This window comes from Lynx rufus, unplaced genomic scaffold (genome assembly GCF_022079265.1).
Source record: "Lynx rufus isolate CCGP_SWC_20201006 ecotype Redwood Valley unplaced genomic scaffold, mLynRuf1.p SCAF_20, whole genome shotgun sequence".
NCBI lineage: Eukaryota > Metazoa > Chordata > Mammalia > Carnivora > Felidae > Lynx > Lynx rufus.
In genome coordinates this window covers 14,187,643-14,209,132 of record NW_025814835.1, presented here as the reverse complement: position 1 = coordinate 14,209,132, position 21,490 = coordinate 14,187,643, and positions in this window count along the sequence as shown.

The window sequence follows — 21,490 nt, the reverse complement described above, 5'->3', positions numbered from 1 at the left end:
CTTATGTTACTACTTATCGATCCCTCTTTATTCTCTCTTTGCTGTCGTTCTAATGGTGTCATGCAAATTGAGAATAGCTGAGGGTTTTTTCTAAGTGCAATAAAATGGCATCGTAGAAGAGATTTCCTATAATCAGGCAGTTGGTTTCTAAAGAAAACAAGAGAGACTTCCCTGACCATTCTCAGAATACATTAGAGACCCAAAGCATGTCAGTCATTCATTCTTTCCCGTTCTTTCCCCTGGGATGTGTGGTCCTGGTTGCTGTAGGCTCTTCTACTTTGCTGCCAAGTTCCTTCCCCGAGGTAATGCTCTGGGATCGCCCAGACCTCTATGGCTTGAGAAGACTCACAAGCATCGCATTTGGGAACATATCTCACCATGCCCAGACCCTCACCACATCTGGCTTGTCAGCCGAGCAGACCATCAAGAGGCACGTCCATCTTAACGTGGAGCTGCTATCATGCACAAATAGAGATTTTTATGGTCTGCTTCAGAGTGGGGTAGGGGAAGGGAATTATTATCTCCTCAAAAATGTGTTTCTTTAATCCAGTGCTCTAAAAAGGAGATTTTTTAAATTAAAATTAGTTGTAGCCAAAGGAAAGAAAGTAAAGAGAAGCATTTATTTTTTTTAATGTTTTTTTTTATTAACGTTTATTTATTTTTGAGACAGAGAGAGACAGAGCATGAACGGGGGAGGGGCAGAGAGAGAGGGAGACACAGAATCCGAAGCAGGCTCCAGGCTCTGAGCGGTCAGCACGGAGCCCGATGCGGGGCTCCAACTCACAGACTATGAGATCATGACCTGAGCCGAAGTCGGACGCTCAACCGACTGAGCCACCCAGGCGCCCTGAGAAGCATTTATTAATGACAAGGCCCTCCTGCTTCTCTTAAGAAAGTCTATTTCCAACGCAGGCTGCATAAAAATGTATCCAGCCACAATGTGCCCCAGTTACATTTATTAGGACATTATTAATTTGCTTAATGATGAGCTGTCACACAGTTCTTATATCCTGTCCCCCCAAAAGCAAAGATGCTACAACTCCTAGTTTGCAATGTTGATTTCTACTTCATTTCAGAGAACATGGAAAAATGGAAGATAGTACATAAGGACATCTAATCAAGGTAGAGCTTCACAATTCCTAATTAAGCACCTTTCAACCTCTTTGAATTTATGCTAAAATTAAATATCACTCTGAATGAATTGACATATCTGAATACACAAAGGTATGCATGTGAACTTAATTGTCTACTTTTCTACAAATAAGACATATCGATATGTTCATAGCACCTACTGAAATAACCTGGCAAAATGGTTTCAATGTAAATTCATCCCCAAGCTTTTTTTTTCCCCCTAATACTTTCTGTTCTAAGTATATTTTGTTACTGGTTTCTAGTTCTCATCCAACAATTCGTAACTATTAGCAGCTTCCACGATAGAGGAAAGGTGGGGTGACAGCTTAGTGAAAGCAGTAATTAGATGCACATCTATCCATTTCTTGTTCTCCATCTCCCAATCCAAAGGCACATGGCAGTAAATGTGGGAGCTGAGATTTGAACCGGCTGTCTTGACCACTTTGCACTTGACCCATGCACTTGACCACTTTGCTCTAATGACTGGGTGTGCCTCCTTCTTGCCATCCTTACTCAATCTGGACATTATTATTTTGCCAAATCTTTGCCAAGCTGCGGGGTGAGATGGTAAAATGAGCTTTAAAAGCATGTTTTCCATATTTTGCTTCCAGGGGAAACACACTGACTGGTAACTGGGGAAGATCGGTGTCCCCAAAACACAGCAAGAAGAATGGTAAGGGCTTCAAGTTGCTTCCCCTTAGAAATCAAATCATAAGTCACAAAAAAGCAAAAAAGAAATGGAGGGGGGAAAAAAAGCAAAAAAGAAATTGTCAAAAGGACAATAATTTCCCAGTTCCGATGCCCTCATTAGAAATAGATCACTTATGGGCGTCCGGGGGGCTCAGCCGGTTAAGCGTCCAACTTCGGCTCAGGTCATGATCTCATGGTTCGTGAGTTTGAGCCCTGAGTGGGGCTCTTTGCTATCAGCACAGGGTCCACTTTGGGTCCTCTGCCCCCCACCCCGAGCTGCCCCCTCCCTCACTTACGTTCTCTTTCTCCTGTAAAAATAAACATTAAAAAAATAAAAACAGTTCCCTTAATTCTAAAAACAAAACAAAACCCGATAGATCACTTAAAAACAACTTTTTCTCTCTCTCTCTCTCCTACTCTCTCTCTCTCTCTCTCTCTGCCATATTTGGTAAAGGTATTTTGTGCTTTGTATATTGCAACTAAGACTTCAAGGTCATTATACATTTCACTTTGGAGAAAGTCTACCTTATATTCTTTGACTTGGATTTAAGAAGACAAAAATGTACTGTTAGGAAGACTAAGAGAAATGTAGTCCTATGAGCAATGTAAGGTAAAATTCTTTATACAAAATGAGTATTTGCTCAGCATTAATGGAGCTAATATTTATCCCACAGAGCAGCTGTGCACAAATAAACAAAAGGCATCTAGGCGAAAGGGCTTCCGAATTTATGTGGTCAGAAGAACGCTATTGGTTGTAGAAAAGTTAATCTGATTCTGATAAAACTTAGTATGCTTTCAGTAAAAGAGAGAGAGGCATGATCATGGTAACCCACATTAAAAAAAGGCAGTTTGATGTCTGTCAAAGCTAAGTGTAATCACAAACACCCAAAGAATTAACTTCCATATGTATTCCAATTGTTTGTTGGAACTTTCATTTCAGACTCTAAATAGCTGAAAGGATGGCTGTATTTCCTAGTAGGTTTTATTTTTTATTTAAAAAAAATTTTTTAATGCTTATTTATTTTAGAGAGAGAGAGAGAGAGCAGGGGAGGAGCAGAGAGGGAAGGAGACACAGAATCCGAAGCAGGCTCCAGGCTCCGAGCTGTCAGCACGGAGCCCCACGCGGGGCTCAAACTCATGAACCACAAGATCATGACCTGAGCCGAAGTCAGTTGCTTAAACCACTGAGCCACCCAGGCCCCCTCCTAGTAGGTTTTAAGAGAGAAGGTGACAATGTAATAAGAGCCTCCATAGTGCGGTTAAAAGGTTATGATTTTTAGAGTAAGACAGGCTTAAAACCCAATTGTGCTACTTATTAGCTAGGTGAACTTGAACTCCGTGGAATCTTTCCGAACCTCAGTTTCCTCTTCCGCAAAATGGGAATATTCATTCTTCACTCAGTCATTCAACAAACATCTGTGTCCTGCTAATGTGCCAGGCACTGTGCAAGTCATAGCAACACAACAGTGAACAACAGCAACAACAAGAGCCTTGTCTTAAGGACTATGTGTCCCAGGGGGAGAAGACAAAGATGACGAGCCAACCAATAGGCGCTATGTCAGGTGTGACTTATGCTGTAGTCATTTTCTTCTCTTTTTTTGTCATTTTATTTTACTTTTTCATCATGATAAGTGGACTCTTTAATCCTCGTACCCTATTGCCCCACCCCACCTCCCTTCTGGTAACCATCAGTTTGTTCTCTATACTTAAGAGTCTATTTCTTGGTTTGTCTCTCTCTCTTTTTTCTTCCTTTGCTCATTTGTTTTCTTTCTTAAATTCCACATATGAGTGAAATCATATGGTATTTGTCTTTCTCCCACTGACTTATTTTGCTTAGTATTATACTCTCTAGAGCTCCAACTGTGTCATTGCACGTGGCAAGATTTCATCCTTTTTAGGGCTGAATAATATTCCATTGTGTATGTGTATGTATATGTATACATACCACATCCTTATCCATTTATCTATCAATGGACACTTGGGCTCTTCTAGAGTTTGGCCTTTGTAAATAATGCTGCAATAAACATAGGGGTGCATGTATCCCTTTGAAATAATATTTTTGTATTTTGGGGGGTAAATACCCAATAGCGTGATTCCTAGATCATAGGGTAGTTTTTTTTTTTAATTTTTTGAGGAACCTCCGTAGTGTCTTCCACAGTGACTGTACCAGTTTGAGTTCCCAGCAATAGTGCAAGAGGGCTCCTTTTTCTCCATATCCTTGCCAATACTTGTTATTTCTTGTGTTTTCTGATTTTAGCTGTATTAGTTTTCTTGGATTGATGTAACAAAGAAAATACTGCCAACTGGGTGGCTTAAAATGACGGAAATTGATTCTCTCACAGTTCTGGAGGCTGGAAGTCTGACATCAATATGCTGGCAAGGCTCCAGGGAAGAACCTTTCTTGCCTCTTCCCAGTTTCTGGTGGTTGCTTACATCCTCGGTGTTCCTCAGCTCAGAGCTGCACTATTCCAATCTCTGCTTCCGTAGTCACTCAGCATTCTCCCTGTGCCTCCCTGTATGTGTCCTGTCCTCTTCTTGTAAGGACACCAGTCACATTAGATTAGGGTTCATTCTAGTGCGTTATGACCTTGTCTTAGTTAATTACATCTGCAAAGACCCTATTTCCAAATAAGGCCCCTGTCTGAAGTTCTCGGTAGACATGACTTTGGGGAACATGGTTCAATGTACTACAAATGCTATGAAGGAAAATAAAGCAGGGTGAAGGGATAAGAGTGAAGAGGTGCTATTTGAATAGGGACGGGTCATTCGGGGGCAGGCCTACATGAGTGAAGGAGAGGCACGTTGCCATTCATCCAGGGGAGTAGCCCCCAGTGGGGGAGACATCACAGCAGTGCAGCCATCCAGAACTGGAGCTTGTTCGGTGGCTTCAAAGGACAGTGGAGAGAGCTGTGTGGCTGGGGAGAATGGGCCAGCAAGGGATGACAAGGTGGGGAGCCGGAGAGGTGGCCAGGAGCAAGATCGCTTGTGGCCTGATAGACTAAGATGAGGATTTTGGAATCTGCCTATCTCCTGGGAATTTAGTGAGGCTAAAGGAGGCATGATTTCTTACCCACTGAGGACCTGCTGAAAGGCGCGTGGAAATTCCAGCTCTCCCCCCGCCCCCTAGTGTCCCTTGCCCTCCTAGCTCTAAGACGGCACATTAAGAAAGTTCTCTCTCTGGGTTTGGTGTGACTGTCATCTCCAACTGAGTTCTTTTCTGCTTAACTGGTCACCTGATGAAGGATCTAACATTTTCCATCATTGAAGGGACAGCATTTTAGGGCTTGTGTCAGATAAACTCCAGCAAGTAACTTTTCCTAAGGAGAACACTTGGTAAACCAGGACACCTGCAGAGCAAGGTTAGCTAGTTGGGTTGGAAATAAACCTCTTGTCCTGTAGTCTGTCCTCACCCCTGGTCATCTCAGAAGCCCTTCCATAAACACTGGAGGAACATGGCTTATGTTCTAGGCCAGTCTCTTATGTCTTTTATTTCCAAAGTGGCCCTGTGATTGATCTAAGTTAACGGACTTCAGATGTTCACGTAACATTTAAACCTCATCATTGTACTTTTCGTTTGAAAGACATTTTAATGCGCAAAAAGAAGTGTGAGACAGTATTACGTACGAATACATTGCCCACAGGTGAATCGTCCTTCTATCCCCAGGACTGTTTATCAGGCATCATAGATGTTTGCAAATTTCTTTTTTTTTTTTTTATGTTTATTTCTTTTTGAAAGAGAGGCGCAAGCAGGGGAGGGGCAGAGAGAGAGAGAGAGAAGGGGACAGAGGATCTGAAGCAGACTCTGCAGTGACAGCTTCTCTGTTGACAGCAGTGAACCCGATGTGGGGTTTGGACTCACCAGCCACAAGGTCACGACCTGAGCCGAAGTCGGACACCCAACTGAGTCACCCGGGTGCCCCTAAATGTTTGTACATCTCTAATTGAGCGGTGTCAATTTCATCACTCCTCAGTTTGCATATTTAAAATATGCATTTCACCTCCGGCCTGGCTGGAAGGAACATATCAGGTATTGCTAACCAACCCTCGTGCTGCTAATTTAGAAGGTGTTGACTCTGGGATTCATGTTTCTCGTTGTTAAAAAGGCTCCAACAGGGGCGCCTGGGTGGCGCAGTCGGTTAAGCGTCCGACTTCAGCTCAGGTCACGATCTCGCGGTCCGTGAGTTCGAGCCCCGCGTCGGGCTCTGGGCTGATGGCTCAGAGCCTGGAGCCTGTTTCCGATTCTGTGTCTCTCTCTCTCTCTCTGCCCCTCCCCCGTTCATGCTCTGTCTCTCTCTGTCCCAAAAAATAAATAAACGTTGAAAAAAAAAAAATTAAAAAAAAAAAAAAAGGCTCCAACATCCAACGGGACCACCAAACCAAAGACAGACCTCAGCCTGACTGCATCCCAGAAAAAGAAGCAGAGGACATCTGAGTACACTGCTTTCCCACGAGTCAGGACCAGCCACGTCCCCTCCCCCAAATACGCATACATTTTAGCCCTTTACTGCTTTACAGAAGTTTCTGTGATCTGTGTGGGAAAGCAGCCTTGTAAGTAAGAGTGGCACTGTGGGGCACTCCCCAACTTCTGATCCTGCAGGCTCGGGAAATCCTGCTCTGCCCCCCGAAGAGTAATCTGGTTGTCGCTTCGGTGGGAAACTGCTAAATACACCTGCACAAAAGTGTTTGCTAACCAGGCTGCTTGGGGTTCTGTTAATGGACTTGTGTGAGCTTTTTGGATTCCAAATCAACACCGTTCTTTTAACCATTCGTCCCTCCGATGTGTCTGAGGTGGCGATGTCTGGAAGGCAGCAATGTGGGAAAATAGACACATGCACATGGGAAATTTCAGTGTCGTGGTGGGCTTTTGAAAAGTACAAAACTAGACTTTCTGTTCGTCTTGCCTCTGTTTGGAGAGTGTGGACGTGTGTAGGAAATTTATACTAGAAAGAGAAAATGTTTATGAGAGGTTAGGGAACATTTGCTACCAATTGTACATTTAGTCTTAAGGCCAAGCACTCAATTTCACTCAGCAAAATGAAATAGTCAAATCTTTCTTGAGATTTAACATAATATTTGGTATTTTGAATGTAGCCTTTGACACGCCATTTTGTTTGTTTTCTCGTGCTTCCTTCTTGTTTGGGGTGTCAGTAACGCCGCAGCCAATGACAGGCAGCTGATCACCCGGGAAATGCAGCCAAAAGGAAGATCCTAGCCAAGCCATGAACTTTAGTCCAAATGCTCATCTCTGACACAGACAATGCCAGCCCTTGTGTGGAAAAAAAAAAAAACACAACAACCAGGGACAGAGCTTTGTATGGGAATGGTAATGACAATATGCCCTAAGATCCACTTTCTTATTAATGCAGGGTTTGTGCAACGGCACCACGAAAGACAACTGTGTATTTACTGAAAACAGGGTCACAGTCATTGTACGGTGTCCTGGAAAAATACAAGGTCATTCCAAAACCCAACACCTTTTTTAATTTAAGGCTTATTATAGGGTGTGAACTTAATCCTTAGATTACAATACCCTCTTTAGAAATTTTTCATTGTTTATTCTAGTGGTCTGGGCCTCTTTGACCCTCTGAGTACTTGACCTTAATCATTCCCTTTCCCTCCCCATTGAAACTCCTATTTTCCTTGGTTTTCTCTGCTGCTCTCATAACGGAGCCTTTTTTTCTCTCCTGACACTCTAAACGGCACTTAGGACATGTTTATCTTCAAGACCTCTCTTTTATTGCTCAGCACCATTTTTCCTATAGAGCTCATTCTCTTCTAGTCTAAATAATTACAAAATCTCTATTGCGAACCTCATCCTGCCTCCCAAGCTCCCATCTCTTGTTTTTGATGGCCTGAACATCTTGCCTCTGCTGCAAATGATACTTGATTTTAAACCCAATTTATTTCTCCTCTTCCCTCCGTCCAACAAAAAATATGGTCCCTCTGATATTTTTATTAAAACAATTTTTTTAATGTTCCTTTATTTTTGAGAGAGAGAGAGAGAGAGGCAGCACAAGTGGAGAAGGGGCAGGGGGAAAGGGAGACACAGAATCCAAAACAGGCTCCAGGCTCTGAGCTGGTAGCACAAAGCCCAATGCAGGGCTTGATTGAACCCACGAACCGCAAGATCATGACCTGAGTGGAAGTCAGACGCCTAACCTACTGAGCCACCCAGGTGCCTCTGGTCCTTCTGATTTTTAAAAATTTAATTTTTGTTTTCATCAGTGTTATTCATAAACAGCCAAATAGTTTTACTTCATAAACTGGCAGTTCCCTGATCCCCCATTTCCTTCTTCCTAAAAGACAAATGCTTTCAAACATTTTAACTATTTATTTTGGTATTTCTTCCTTATCAAAAAATAACCTAAGTTGCTACTTCTTGCATTTTTCCATTGGAGGCATTATAAATCTTACCATTAGTATCACACGCTTACACTCTCTGTCCAGGCATCCTCCCTGAAGACTGAAATCACAATTTTGGTTAGATCAATTTTCAACAATTTTTTTGACGATGTCATATTGCTGAGTAATGTCATATTTTTAAGACTACTCATCCTATCTTTTTTTTTTAATGTTTTATTTATTCTTGGTAGAGAGAGAGAGAAAGAGAGAGACAGAGCATGAGCAGGGGAGGGGCAGAGCAAGAGAGGGACACAGAATTCAAAGCAGGCTCCAGGCTCTGAGCTGTCATCACAGAGCCTGACATGGGACTCGAACTCACAAGCCGTGAGATCATGACCTGAGACAAAGTCGGACGCTCAACTGACTGAGCCACCCAGGTGCCCCATCACCCTATCTTATTTTAAAATGTTTATTTATTTATTTTTGAGAGAGAGAGAGAGAGAGAGAGAGCAAGCAGGGGAGGTGCAGAGAGAGAGAGAGAGAGAATCCCAAGCAGGCTCTGCACTATAAGCACAGAGCCTGATGTGGGGCTTGAACCCACAAACCTTGAGGTCATGAAACCAAGAGTCAGATGCCCAACTGACTGAGCCACCCAGGCACCCTGACTTGTCCTATCTCTTAAAACTTTGTTTCCCCTGAAGTTAATAGTTGTCTTGGTTTGGGGACGCCTGGGTGGCTCAGTTGGTTAAGTGCCTGACTTCAGCTCAGGTCATAATCTCCAGGGTCATGAGTTTGAGCCCCCTGTAGGGCTCTCAGCTGTCAGCACAGAGCCTACTTCACATCCTCTGTCCCCTTCTCTCTGCCCTCCCTGCTCAAAAATAAATAAACATTAAAAAAAAAAAAAAGAATTGTCTTGGTTTTTCATTCACTTGGTTGTCTTAATTACCATGAATTACCCAAACTCTTTCCCGGGAGAGCAAGTATCTTCTCATTGTGTTGAAACCCACCAGGAAATTTACTAATTTTATCTCCGGAGGAGCCTTCTGAACTTCTTCACCCTGGACAGGCTGCCCTCCGGGACTTTTGGTACAGCTGCTGGTATGGAGTTTCCCTTGACCATCAACCTGGGGATCTTCTTCCCCTCCCCTGAGCTGGGGTCTTATGTTTTCCAGATCCTCTAACTTCCCTATTTCTTGGTACATACATCTCTTCATTTCACTATAGCGCATTCTTCAGGAGGTTCCTGAGAAAGAGAAAATGGTAGATAAAGTTTGCAGGACTTTGCATATCTGAGAAAGTATCATGACTCTGTTTTGCCCTTGTTCATTCGTTCATTCATTCGTTGCTTCCTTCCTTCATTCCTATCTATCCTGAGTTATAATTAGTCATTTGACTAATGCTAAGATGGGAGTCATTTCCCTTTGGAAATATGAAGACATTACTCTACTGTCTGCTGCTTTGCTCCTGAGAAGTCTGAAGCAATTCTGATTCCTCAGACTTTGAACATAACTTTTCCCACACTATAGAACCTTTACGAGTTTTTTTTTTCTTTGTACTTAATGTCTTGAAATCTCATGATGATGCACCTCGATCTAGATCTATTTTTTCAATCTACCATGCTGGGTACTGGATGGACCCCAGAAATCTAGAAATTGATGCTCTTTGATTCTAGAAAATTGTCCTTTATGATTTCTATTCTCTGGTATTTGGATATTAACCCTTCTCTAATTTTCTTCTCTGTTTTTTTTTCTATTTCCTCCACTTTTCTCCCAAGCTTTCTTTCGAAATTTTCATTTCCTTTGTCCTATTTTAATGTAAAAATCTCTCTCTTGTTTGCTGTTTCTTTTTTATGCCTTCTTGTTCTTGGTTCACACAGGCAATATTTTCTCTTCTCTGATGACACCCAGGAATCCTTTTTAAAAAGTCTGTTTCCTTCGAGTTGCTCTTTTCAGCTTGCTTCCGTTTTCTTGCGAAAGTTTTCCCTCGGGTTTGATTCTCTGCTGTGCCTTCCTCCACCTGTGTGCACACAGCTCCTCCACGGTGGACTTAGCTGCAGAGCAACCTGGCTGGGAGTCGGTGGGTATGCTGGGGGACGTTTGCCAGTCGCCCCTGCGAAGATCTTTCACGAAGATGGTAAGTTCAGCTGCCAGAGTCCCGGGCAGGGGCTTTGTGAGAATCAAGAAAAGGCAGCTTCTCTGAGAGTCAGCTCTGCAGAAGCAGGGCTTGTTGATTAGATAGTACCTTCTGCAGAACGAGGAAGAGGTGCACCTGCCTCTGGGCACAGCCCTGCACCAGGGCACACGGCCGGTGAGCAAAGCAGGAGCTGGATTTCAGGCTCACTCACTCCTTCAGCCAGGTGCCCTGTGCAGGGCTGACCATGTCCCACTGTATGTGATGGTTTGGGGTCTGGAGGCTGCACGGAGGAACAGGACTGGGAGGACGTGTAAAACTTCACCCTAATCCCCACTTCAATCGTGCTACTAAGCTTGTTCCACATCCCAGAACTCCATTTTATCTACTGTTTCCAGGGAATAAACTCTGAAGAACAATTAGTCCCACTCCTGGTGAAGCGCACAGGAGATCTAAATGCTATCACTGCTTCCTGAATAGACTGGCAGTGTCTTCTTTTTAAATCCAACATTTATTCCTTCCAAGGAGAGCCTGGTGTCACCAGCTCTTGTGTTTTTAGGAAGTTTTTCATTGCAAAGTATGGTGCTTCTCAGATTTCCCCACTGCTGGTTTAGGGTTCAGTTTCTTAGTTCTGCTAACTCAGTTACCACGCATCCCTTAGGTGTTCAGCTTCCAAAATTTTGTTTTATTGCTTTGCTTCTTCCTATCTGTCCCTATCTGTCTATCTATTTCTCTATCTTTCTATTATTTATCTATCATCATTATTTAAAGGCCACTACCATTTTAGTGGGATTTCTTGAGAGATGAGTATTAAATGAGTATTTTTAGTCTGCTTTCTTGTGCCAGAAATTGATCTTGTTTTTACTATGTTGTATATAAGGTAAGTTTGTGACTGTTTTTTTTTTTTTTCTCTCAATAGTTTCTTCCTTATATTTGTCCTCTTCCATTTCTTCTTGGTCTTTTCATGGTTTCCGCCCAGGTTGAGCATGCGGTGACCAGTTTCTGGGGCAAATGTACATGCGGGTGGTTGTACTGTTAGACAGCTGCACTGTATTGTTAAATCATGCTGCACATAGTCAGTGTAGATGATGTATTTGTCTTATACACCCGGACTACCTGGCCAGTTTGCTGACTTTTGTACTGTCCTTGAATGACTTGGACTTTTGTCACTCTTTGAAATGGGCATAGAAAAAGCATTGCACTTCTGTATTTGCACATTGGAAAGAGAAGACATCGTGTACCTACTAATGGGTACAAGTGCACTGAGGTGCCCTTGATGGCTTTTGCCGAGAAGTCACAAAGGGGCCAAACTTTATTTTGGCCACAAGCAGGAGGATTTCAGATTTTCTGTTAGTGAACTTGGTCACCCAGCATGATGAATGGAACCAAGGGATCACAGACTTTTATGGATGAGAGAGTGAAATCCAGAGAGGTAAGTATCACACAGTAAATCAGCTATAAGCTCTGCTGGGCCCCTTCCCTCTGGCATGGCCAGTCTAGTCTCCCAGGACTCAGCATCAGCTCATTTCTCCTCTGGGTAGGCTTCTTCACTCCCTTCCTCTCTCAGCTGACCTTCCTCTCTCAGCTGATCAGGGGTCTTCACCAGATGCTGCCGAAACAACTGGTGTTTACCTCCGTTACTGAAGAGAACATTGTTTTCCCAGACAATGTGGGTCAATTCTTATTCTTTGGCTCCCTTCAGATGATAACACCCTTCTGCCGAAACATCCTTCTTTTAGACAATTACATTACTACACAGTTGGCGAGGCGGCCGTATACCTTAATCACCTGGATTATTGAGCTGGGGTAGTTTTGGGGTCTCCGTAGCAATATATTTACACCTTAGTACAGGCTATTTCTACAAATTTCAATGACTCTTTATTTGCAGAGACTTTGTCCTCAAAGTTTGTGAGTGAAAGAGCCAAATCAGAACTGCCTATGTCCTGGTGATGTCACTTATCTATTTCCCAGATATGTTGGGAGAATCAGGTGAGACGATGTACATGAAAACACTTTGTCAACAGAAATGTGCTATAAGGATGCAAGGCATTATTTTTGGAGTACATCTTATTCTTTGTCTATAGTCCAGCCTGAAAAAAAAAAGTTCGATGGATTAGAAAATGAACTGTAATTGGAAAAAAAGTTCTATAATTTAATTGACTTTAGATATAAATTTAATGCAAGCTGACTTACTATGTACACAAAAGAACAACAGCTAGAGCTTTGTTAGTTATTTTTTCCTTCTTCCATTTTTTTTTGCAGTGGGCTTGAGATTTTTTCATCCGAAAATGCCTGCTCCCTCCCAATATTAATGAAAAAAATCAGGCTTGTTTGTGTTCAGTCCTACATAGAAATTATGTTCATTTTGAAACAATAGTTAATTTAAAATAGAACTGATGTATACTCAAATACCCTAAAATACTCTACTACTTATTTTTGAAATTCTAGTGGTTCTCTGTCCCTGAGTCTTTTAAAATGCTAGATTATGAGTCTCCAACCTTTTTCAAAAAATGTAAACACACTAACATTTCCTTTTTCTCCCTGTGTTTTGGTATCACTATTAATTATAAATCTCATCAATCATATCTGATTAATAGTATTTATGTACTTACATTTGAGGAGGGGAAAATATGAGATTTTCCATGCTATTATCCTTCAGTGCACTTTGCCCGATTCAGATATAACGTGAATTGATTTCACAGTTAGGTTTTTACATGTTCAAGCACCAGAGGAAAAGCAGGTCATAATTCTAGATGATGTATGTTAATATGAAAGTGTCAACTTTCAGAACACGGAAAAGGCATAATTAGGAAATAATTTTTCGTTCTTTGCAGTATTCTGGGGGCAGAAAGCCCTCTTCTAATTGTCAGATTTTGAGTTTTTCCTATTTTTCAATTTTAAAAACTATATCGTACTCCAATCCAGTGAAGGAAGCACCTACTTCCTTGTGTCCTCCTTCCCTCCTGCCTTCCCCGCCTCAATTCCTCTCTCACTTACCAGCTGGCATTATTCTAAAGGACAGAACTGAATTCCAGTTGGAAGTTGATTCCTGTTGGAGAGCTGGGCATATAGTTTTACAGGAACAGTGCTTGTTGCTAGCTGGGCATTTCCCCTTCCAAAGTTGTAAGATCCATATGGATGATGTGGTCATCGCTGTATTCTTCATACTTATCACAGTGCCTGGTATCAAACTTCCCAGAATGAGTTAATCAATATAGCTGCTGTTGTCACAATTTAGAGAATCGTATTGTATTGCCCAAAGTCAATAAATACAATTCATTTTGAGTCCAGATCTGTAGGTTCACATGGTGCTCAAACAAGGGAAACAGGGGCACCCCGGTGGCTCAGTTGGTTGGGCATCCGGCTCTTGATTTCAGTTCAGGTCATGATCTCATGGTTGTGAGATCGAGCCTCTGTGCCTCGGGTTTCACGTGGCATGGAGCCTGCTTGGGATTCTCTCTTTCCCTGTCCCTCTCTCTCTGACCTTCCCTGACTCACACTGTCTCTCTCTGTGTGTGTCAAAATAAATAAATAAACATTTGAGAAAAACACAAGGAGAAACAAGTCCTGGTCCATGTGCTTTTGTACAGAAAATTTCTCTTTCAGAAAAAAATGTGGAAATTAAGATTCATGGACAAAATTGCAAGGTGAATACCATTCGGCTTTCTCTTCAGATTTTGCTGCCTATTTGGGCGTTGTCTCCAGATATTCCACCCAGTTTTGTTTTTCCCTGGGTCTGCCTACCTTACCCAACGCTCCACCTGTCTCCTATCTCACCCACCCAGAGCCCAGAGTCGTATGTAATTACAGTGTTAAGTAAATCCAACTTTCCCATGTCTTAAAGACAAAACCTTTTATTAAAGGATTATCCGTAAAGTACTCATATCACACAGATCTACCTACGGGAAAAATTGTAGTTGCTTTACAATCTTTCTATCGCTGGCATTGTCTCTTAATTTTAGCCATTTTTTTAAAAAGTTTATTTATTTATTTTGAGAGAGAGAGAGAGCACGCACAAGCAGGGGAGGGGCACACGCAGTATTGAGCCTGATGCAGGGCTCGATCCCACAACCCTGGGAAGGTGACCTGAACTGACATCAAGAGTCAGACACTCAACTGACTGAGCTACCGAGGAACCCCAATTTCAGCCATTCTAAAGTATGTAGTTTTGATTCACGTTTTCCAGATGAGTAATCCTGGGGGGCACCTTTTCACATGCTAGTTGACTTTTTGCTTATCTTCTTTTGTTAAGTGCCTACTTAAGCAGTTTGTTGTTTAGCCTGCTATTTTTGAACAGATTGTCTCTTTCGTATTGATTTGTAGGAGTTCCTTTTACATTCTGAATATAAATCCTTTGTCTCCCCAAGGTCTGTGGTTTGTACTCTCACTCTCTTGATGATGCCTTTGGACGAGCAGACGTTCTTTTGTGTTTTAAAAGCTTTGCCTATCACAAGGTCATTTTCAGAAGTTTTGTTATTTTAACTTTCATATTTAGATCTAAGATCCATCTCAGATTAAATTTTTGGTATGGTGCCCCATAGCATTTTAATTATAGCCTAAGAATAATGAGCTCTCTCTGTCTTTCTCAAAGACCTTGGTCCTCCCATCTATTACTTTATCTGAATATAGTCACTGCAACTCCATCTAGGTAACTGGAGAAGCTAAGGGAGATGTTCTAGGGAAGGAAAGCCTTTCTTCTCAAGTCCTCTCTCTTAACTGCCCACTGTTGCAGGTTTGAGTCTAGGTTCCAGGGAAATTCTTATTCACAAGCATGAGGCCACTGTGCAAAAATTGTAACTTGTTTAGAAGTTGGGGAAAAGTAGGGGCGCCTGGGTGGCGCAGTCGGTTAAGCGTCCGACTTCAGCCAGGTCACGATCTCGCAGTCCAGGAGTTCGAGCCCCGCGTCGGGCTCTGGGCTGATGGCTCAGAGCCTGGAGCCTGTTTCCGATTCTGTGTCTCCCTCTCTCTCTGCCCCTCCCCCGTTCATGCTCTGTCTCTCTCTGTCCCCCAAAAAAATAAATAAACGTTGAAAAAAAAATTAAAAAAAAAAAAAGAAGTTGGGGAAAAGTCAGAGACTAGATTTTCTGTTCCAAAACAAAAATGAGCCAAAGTTAAAGAGACAAGGAAGACTTTATTTAAGGCTCTATTAATAAGGTAATATAAAACAAGTAATATAAAAGAAGTTCAGCCTGAGCTCACCTCCACTAAAGGAGGGGACAGAAGAGTTTTTAAGGGCTGAGATGAGCAAATGAGAGAGTAGTGGAGGATGTTAGGCCACCTGTATTTGCAAATGGAATTTTCCAAAGGAACAATAAATTTCTTGCCTTTTTTACCATAGGAGGTCGTTTTGCAACTTGGAGCAAGCCCCCCGCTCCTCACCTCCACCCCCACTGAAATTAGGCTCTTTCCTTCCCATAGAGACTAAGAGATAACTCCACTCTCTCCTTCAATGACATTTCAAAGAGATGACTCACAGATCCTTGAGAAAAACATTTCTGGGTTGAAAAACTCACAGGAGGGTTTAGGAAAAGATTGACATACATCTTAGAGGGGTAGAGAAGCAACAGTTTTGAATGTTCTAAAGAAGAACTCTGAATTGGGGCCCCTGGGTGGCTCAGTTGGTTGAGCGACCGACTTCGGCTCAGGTCATGATCTCACGGTTTGTGAGTTCGAGCCCCGCGTCGGGCTCTGGGCTGATGGCTCAGAGCCTGGAGCCTGCTTCTGATTCTGTGTCTCCCTCTCTCTCTGCCCCTCCCCTGCTCATGCTCTGTCTCTCTCTGTCTCAGAAATAAAACATTAAAAAAAAAAAAAAAAAGAAAAAAAAGAAGAGCTCTAAATAAAGGGAGGCTGGGGGCCTGCAGTCAGAAAGAAGCCTGTCTCAAGTTTAGTTCAGCGGAGGGAATCATTAAGGTTGTCCTGGTCACCTTCTGGTCAGGGACCTGGTAAAGATACTATTAATAAACGCGTGCTGGAGTTACCACCTGCTGCCTATGCTGACTGCTTTACCTGCCTGCAAATTGGATGGGCTTTGCAGGAGCCCCGCCCACAGCTGGCGAGCTGCTCTGGGAGTTGATGGTTGTCAGGACTGGACTCCAGATGCTGGGTGTGCGTTTGACACCTGTGTCCCCAGGTGTAGAACGAAAGACCCTCCGGTCCTCTTTGGTTCTGAACTGGATGCCATTGGCCAGATGTGTTTGCCCGGAGTGAGGACTGAGGGCCTCAGTGGGTGGCACCGTGGAGGTCTGTGTCCTTCTCCAAAGCCCTACCTCCTTACCTGGGCTTGTCAAAACAGCCACATCCATGGGAATCTCAGGAGCATAGGTGGGGCTTGAGCCTGTTTTTTCCTGTTTCAGCTCCGCTCTCTTACACTTAACTCCCTGCCAACTTTGTCGCTCATTTCAGGGCCTAACGAAGTTTTACCTCTTGTGCAAGAGAGGTAGTGAATCTGGGTATTTGCCAAACGGAATCTGTGTATTTGGGGAAGGGAAGCAGTGAGCGAATCAATGAGGAGAAGTAAGAGAGATAGTTTGGTTGTTCCAGGAGCCTGGCATGAGCCACATGGTCAGGCTGGGGTTGTGCCTGGATGGGAGAAGACGAAGGTAACTTACCCTCTGGTCCTGTTTCCTCCAAACTCCAGAGAGGCCAGTTCTGGACGGTTTATCTTTGCATTACTTACTTTAAACCAAAATATGGTGGTGGGGGGGGGGGGGTGGCGCTTGGGGGAGAAACCCAAAAAAAACCAAATACCCAAACACTCCTGGGATTTCTAGGAGTGTTTCATTTGACTGTCAAAAGAAAGTATGGTGGTTGGGGAGGGGTGGGAAGAGGGGGGTGTCAGGGCTCCCCCTTGCTGCTAAGTCAGATGCTTAATTGACTGAGCCACCTGGGTGCCCCTCCTGGGGCTCATTTTTTAATCACGTTCAAAGTGATTGGCTCTGCCAATCAGGCTTGGCCCCGCCACCTGGGCCCAGTACGGGTTTTTTTTTGTTTTGTTTTGTTTTGTTTTTTTTAAGTACTCATTTTTTTTTTTAATTTTTTTTTCAACGTTTTTATTTATTTTTGGGACAGAGAGAGACAGAGCATGAACGGGGGCGGGGCAGAGAGAGAGGGAGACACAGAATCGGAAACAGGCTCCAGGCTCTGAGCCATCAGCCCAGAGCCCGACGCGGGGCTCGAACTCATGGACCGCGAGATCGTGACCTGGCTGAAGTCGGACGCTTAACCGACTGCGCCACCCAGGCGCCCCTTTAAGTACTCATTTTTAACGTAACAATACAGAGGAGTGAGGGGCAATTTTGAGAAAGAAACAATAGCGAGGCATCTGGGTGGCTCAGTGGTTACGCGTGGTCATTGGACTCTTGGTTTCAGCTCAGGTCATGATCTTACAGTTCATGGGTTCAAGCCCCGTGTCGGGCTCCTCAGCTGGCAGCACGGAGCCTGCTTGGATTCTCTCTCTCCTGTCTCTCTGCACCCCAACCCCCTTCCCAGCTCATGCTGTCTCTGTCTCTCTCAAAATAAATAAATAAACTTAAAAAAAATGAAATGCTGCTAAATTGTGATAGAAAGATGGGGAGATCAGAAACGATGACTATGGTGAAATAGGCTATCACCATATTCTTATTTCCACAAGGAAGAACGGTACAAAAAATAGCATAAAAACACTGAGGGCCAGTAGTGTCCTGAACCCAATCATTAATTCACTTTTCACAGAGCTCTTAAATAAATTATGGTTCTCCAAAATGATGCACTTTTTATTTAGAAATTAAAAATTGTGGTGAGTTTTTTTTTCTTTTAGTAAGATGGAAAAGTATTTATGGGATAGTTTTGAATGAGAAAAGCAGGATAAAAAAATTGTAGCTACATTATGATCTCTACTACATTAAAATGCATTTAAAAATCTGAGGGGAAATATGTGAAAATAACTAGGAGTCATTGGATTGTTTTGTTCTCCTTTGCATCCTTACAGTTTTCAGTATTGTCCAGACTTTCTATAATGAACTCTTAGAATTAATATTTAGGGCTCTTAAATTAGGTTTATAGCTTATCGATTGTTTTAAATTATAAATAACATTTTATTTTATTATTTAAAATTTTTTTAATGCTTATTTATTTTTGGGAGACAGAGAAGACAGCATGAGCAGGGGAGGGGCAGAGAGAGAGGGAGACACAGAATCCCAAGCAGGCTCCAGGCTCTGAGCTGTCAGCACAGAGCCCAACGTGGGGCTTGAACTCACCAACTAGGAGATCATGACCTGAGCCATCCAGATGCCCTTATAAATAACATTTTAAATGAAATAAGTGATGGGAAACTTAACATAAGTTTAAACTCTTAATTGTGGACAAAATGTAGAAATTCAGATTATAACAAAAACCTCACAGTTGATTTTTTTTTTTTTGGAAAAAAACACCTTTGTTATGAAGTATAATATAAATAGGATAGTATATAAAACACAAAAGTACAACTGAACACATTTTCTAAAAAGAGGGACCTAGATAACCCAGACAGAACACTATCAGCCTCAGAAGTCACCCTAGGCCCCTTCCCATTGCTCCTGCCTAGTGGTTTTGTGCTATTACTGCCTTTTCCTTTTGTTTAAGTTTTACCACATAAACTGCATCCCTAAAAAGATATAGATTTGTTTAGCTTATTCTTGAACTTGATATAAATGGAGTCATATGGTAAGCATTCTGCCATGCCTGGCTTCTTTAATCAACATGCTACGATTCATTCATATTGCTTAGCATTGTGATCATTTATTCACTTTTGTTGCTGTGTGGGTATTTCAGTGTAGACTATACTACCACTGATTCATCCGTTCTACTGTTGATGGACCCAGGTTCTGGAGTCACTAACTGCAGCTGCTGTCAATATCCTTGTCAGTGTCTCCTGCTATACATGTGCTCACTGGGACTGATGTTCTGTGCCCTGACCTTACTTTGTGCTGAGATTTCTACCCATCTGTGACGATAAAAGAAAAAAACTGATAAAGACCCTGGAGTTTGGGAATCCGAAGCCATGGATCTTGTTGTCATAGACTGGTTCCTACTGATGACAAATTCCGATTTCAAAGGACTGACAGCCCAGCAGTTTTCTTAAATGTCAGAATAAACCTGCTGTTATTTTAAATGCATTAAAACTTTTTTAAAATGGCAAGAATAAGTCTTAAAAGGCTCCCCCCCCACACACAAATTAATAGCATCTAAATGTGAAGCTCTCTGCTTTTTGACTAACAAAAACATTTGCCAATGTTCCAAATTAGACAATTTTGTTTTTAGCCAGAATCAGAAATATATATTTTTTTGAGCCAGAAGAGACTTTAGAGACACTGTCTAGTCCAGTCCCTTCATTTCATAAATCAGTAACTGAAACCTCCTTGAGGTTGGAGGTCTTCCTTAGGTCATCCTTAACTAGTTTGTATAGGGACTAGAATGAGGACTTCCGACTTCCAACCTTAGACATTATTGAACTCCTCTAAAATGTTACATGTAGCTACCTTTCAATTATGGAATGTGTAGAAGGCTGAGAATGTTACTCTGCCATTGTCACCATCATTATATCCAAACTTACTCATATACCCCACTGAGCATGTCTGCTTGATTTTCCTGGCACCCCATGTTACCACCGAGGTATGGTAAGATCACACGCATTATATGGTACTGGTGCAGTGGTTACATTTTGTAGTATTTTGATCTACATGGCAACAGATGGTTGTAAATTGTTGAATTCTGGAAAGTGATAGCTCTGCACTTACCTAACCACATATTATGGGCTGCAGAATGGAAAAGCACTAGAGAGAACTCTTTGCAAGCTCTAGTGCTATGATTACCAAAGGCTAGTCTGATTACCAAAGGCTTGTCATTCCTATGTTTTTCTCTGTGTTAAAATGCACTTTCTTCAATAGTATTTTTATGGTATTTATAGTTTAAAAATATTTTCTAGGGCAATGCTTACAACTCTTTTATTCACTGTTATGTACTCAGACCTAGCTTAGTGCCTGATGTAGGAGACTCAGTGAATATTTAAATGAGTGAGTAAAAGGTTGAAATCCCTAGTTTGGTCATCAATTTTTGGGGGTGGTGGGATTTTACGAATCCCTGAAATTTAGAAGTCTGATAAATTTCAGACTGTGGCTCCTAGGGAGCACTACAAAACACCTAGTGAACTAGAGTGTCCCCACCCCAAATTGGTAACTACTTGGTCCGTGAGAGGGTGACCATATTTCGAAATAGGGTCTTTGCAGATGCACTCAAAGTTAGGATGAGACCATAATGGGCCCTGGTCCAATGACTGTTACCCTTATAAGAAGAGGAGTTTGGACGCAGAGACACAGGGAGAAGGCCATGCAATGACAGGTGCCAGAAAACAGAGATTGGAGGATGCACCTCCAAGCCAAGCAGGGCTGTAACCGGGAGAAGCTGGAACCGGGAGGCAAGAAAGGAGGCCCCCCGAGCCTTCAGAGCAAGCTTGGTCCTGCTGACACCTTGACTTTGGACTTCCAGACTCTAGAACTGTGATAGAATAAACTTGTTGTTTTATGCCATCTAGTTCAAGGTACTTTGTTATGACAGCCCTAAGAAACAACTTTATCTAGGAGTCCAGACTGGTGGGTGTGATGGGAAGTAAGGGGAAAAGGGTAAGATTTCTAGGAATTGATTGTGTGTTCCATAATCACTCTGTTTTGGGACAACAAAAGAGAATACCCATGCTACTTTTTTAGGGTATAATTAATGACTATAAATATAGGGAAATCATTATCTGGAGACTACTTTTCTATTTTTAGTCATGGAAGATTTAGGGGAAATGCTTTGGGATGATTTTGGAAAGACTTTTTTTTCTTTTCTTTTTTTTTTTTTTTTTTTTTTTTGTTAGACAGGAATCTTGATGGAAAGAGATCTTAGGCATATGGGACAGACTAGAATCCAAAATGAGTTTCTAAAAAGCTGAGTGTAAATCGATTTTTAAAATTAATATATTTTAAATGTGTAAATATTATAAAGGCCCACTATTTAAACAATTGTATAATGAATTCCTATGTAAGATAAAGAACAAAGAATGCTTTGGGAAGAAATATTTATACACTAATATGTAACTAATCTATGTAGATTTCCGTATTTCCCATTTGCCTGAAACAAGAACTGTTTATATAAAAGAAAAGAGTAGGTAGAGGCAGCCGGGTGGCTCAGTTGTTTAAGCGTC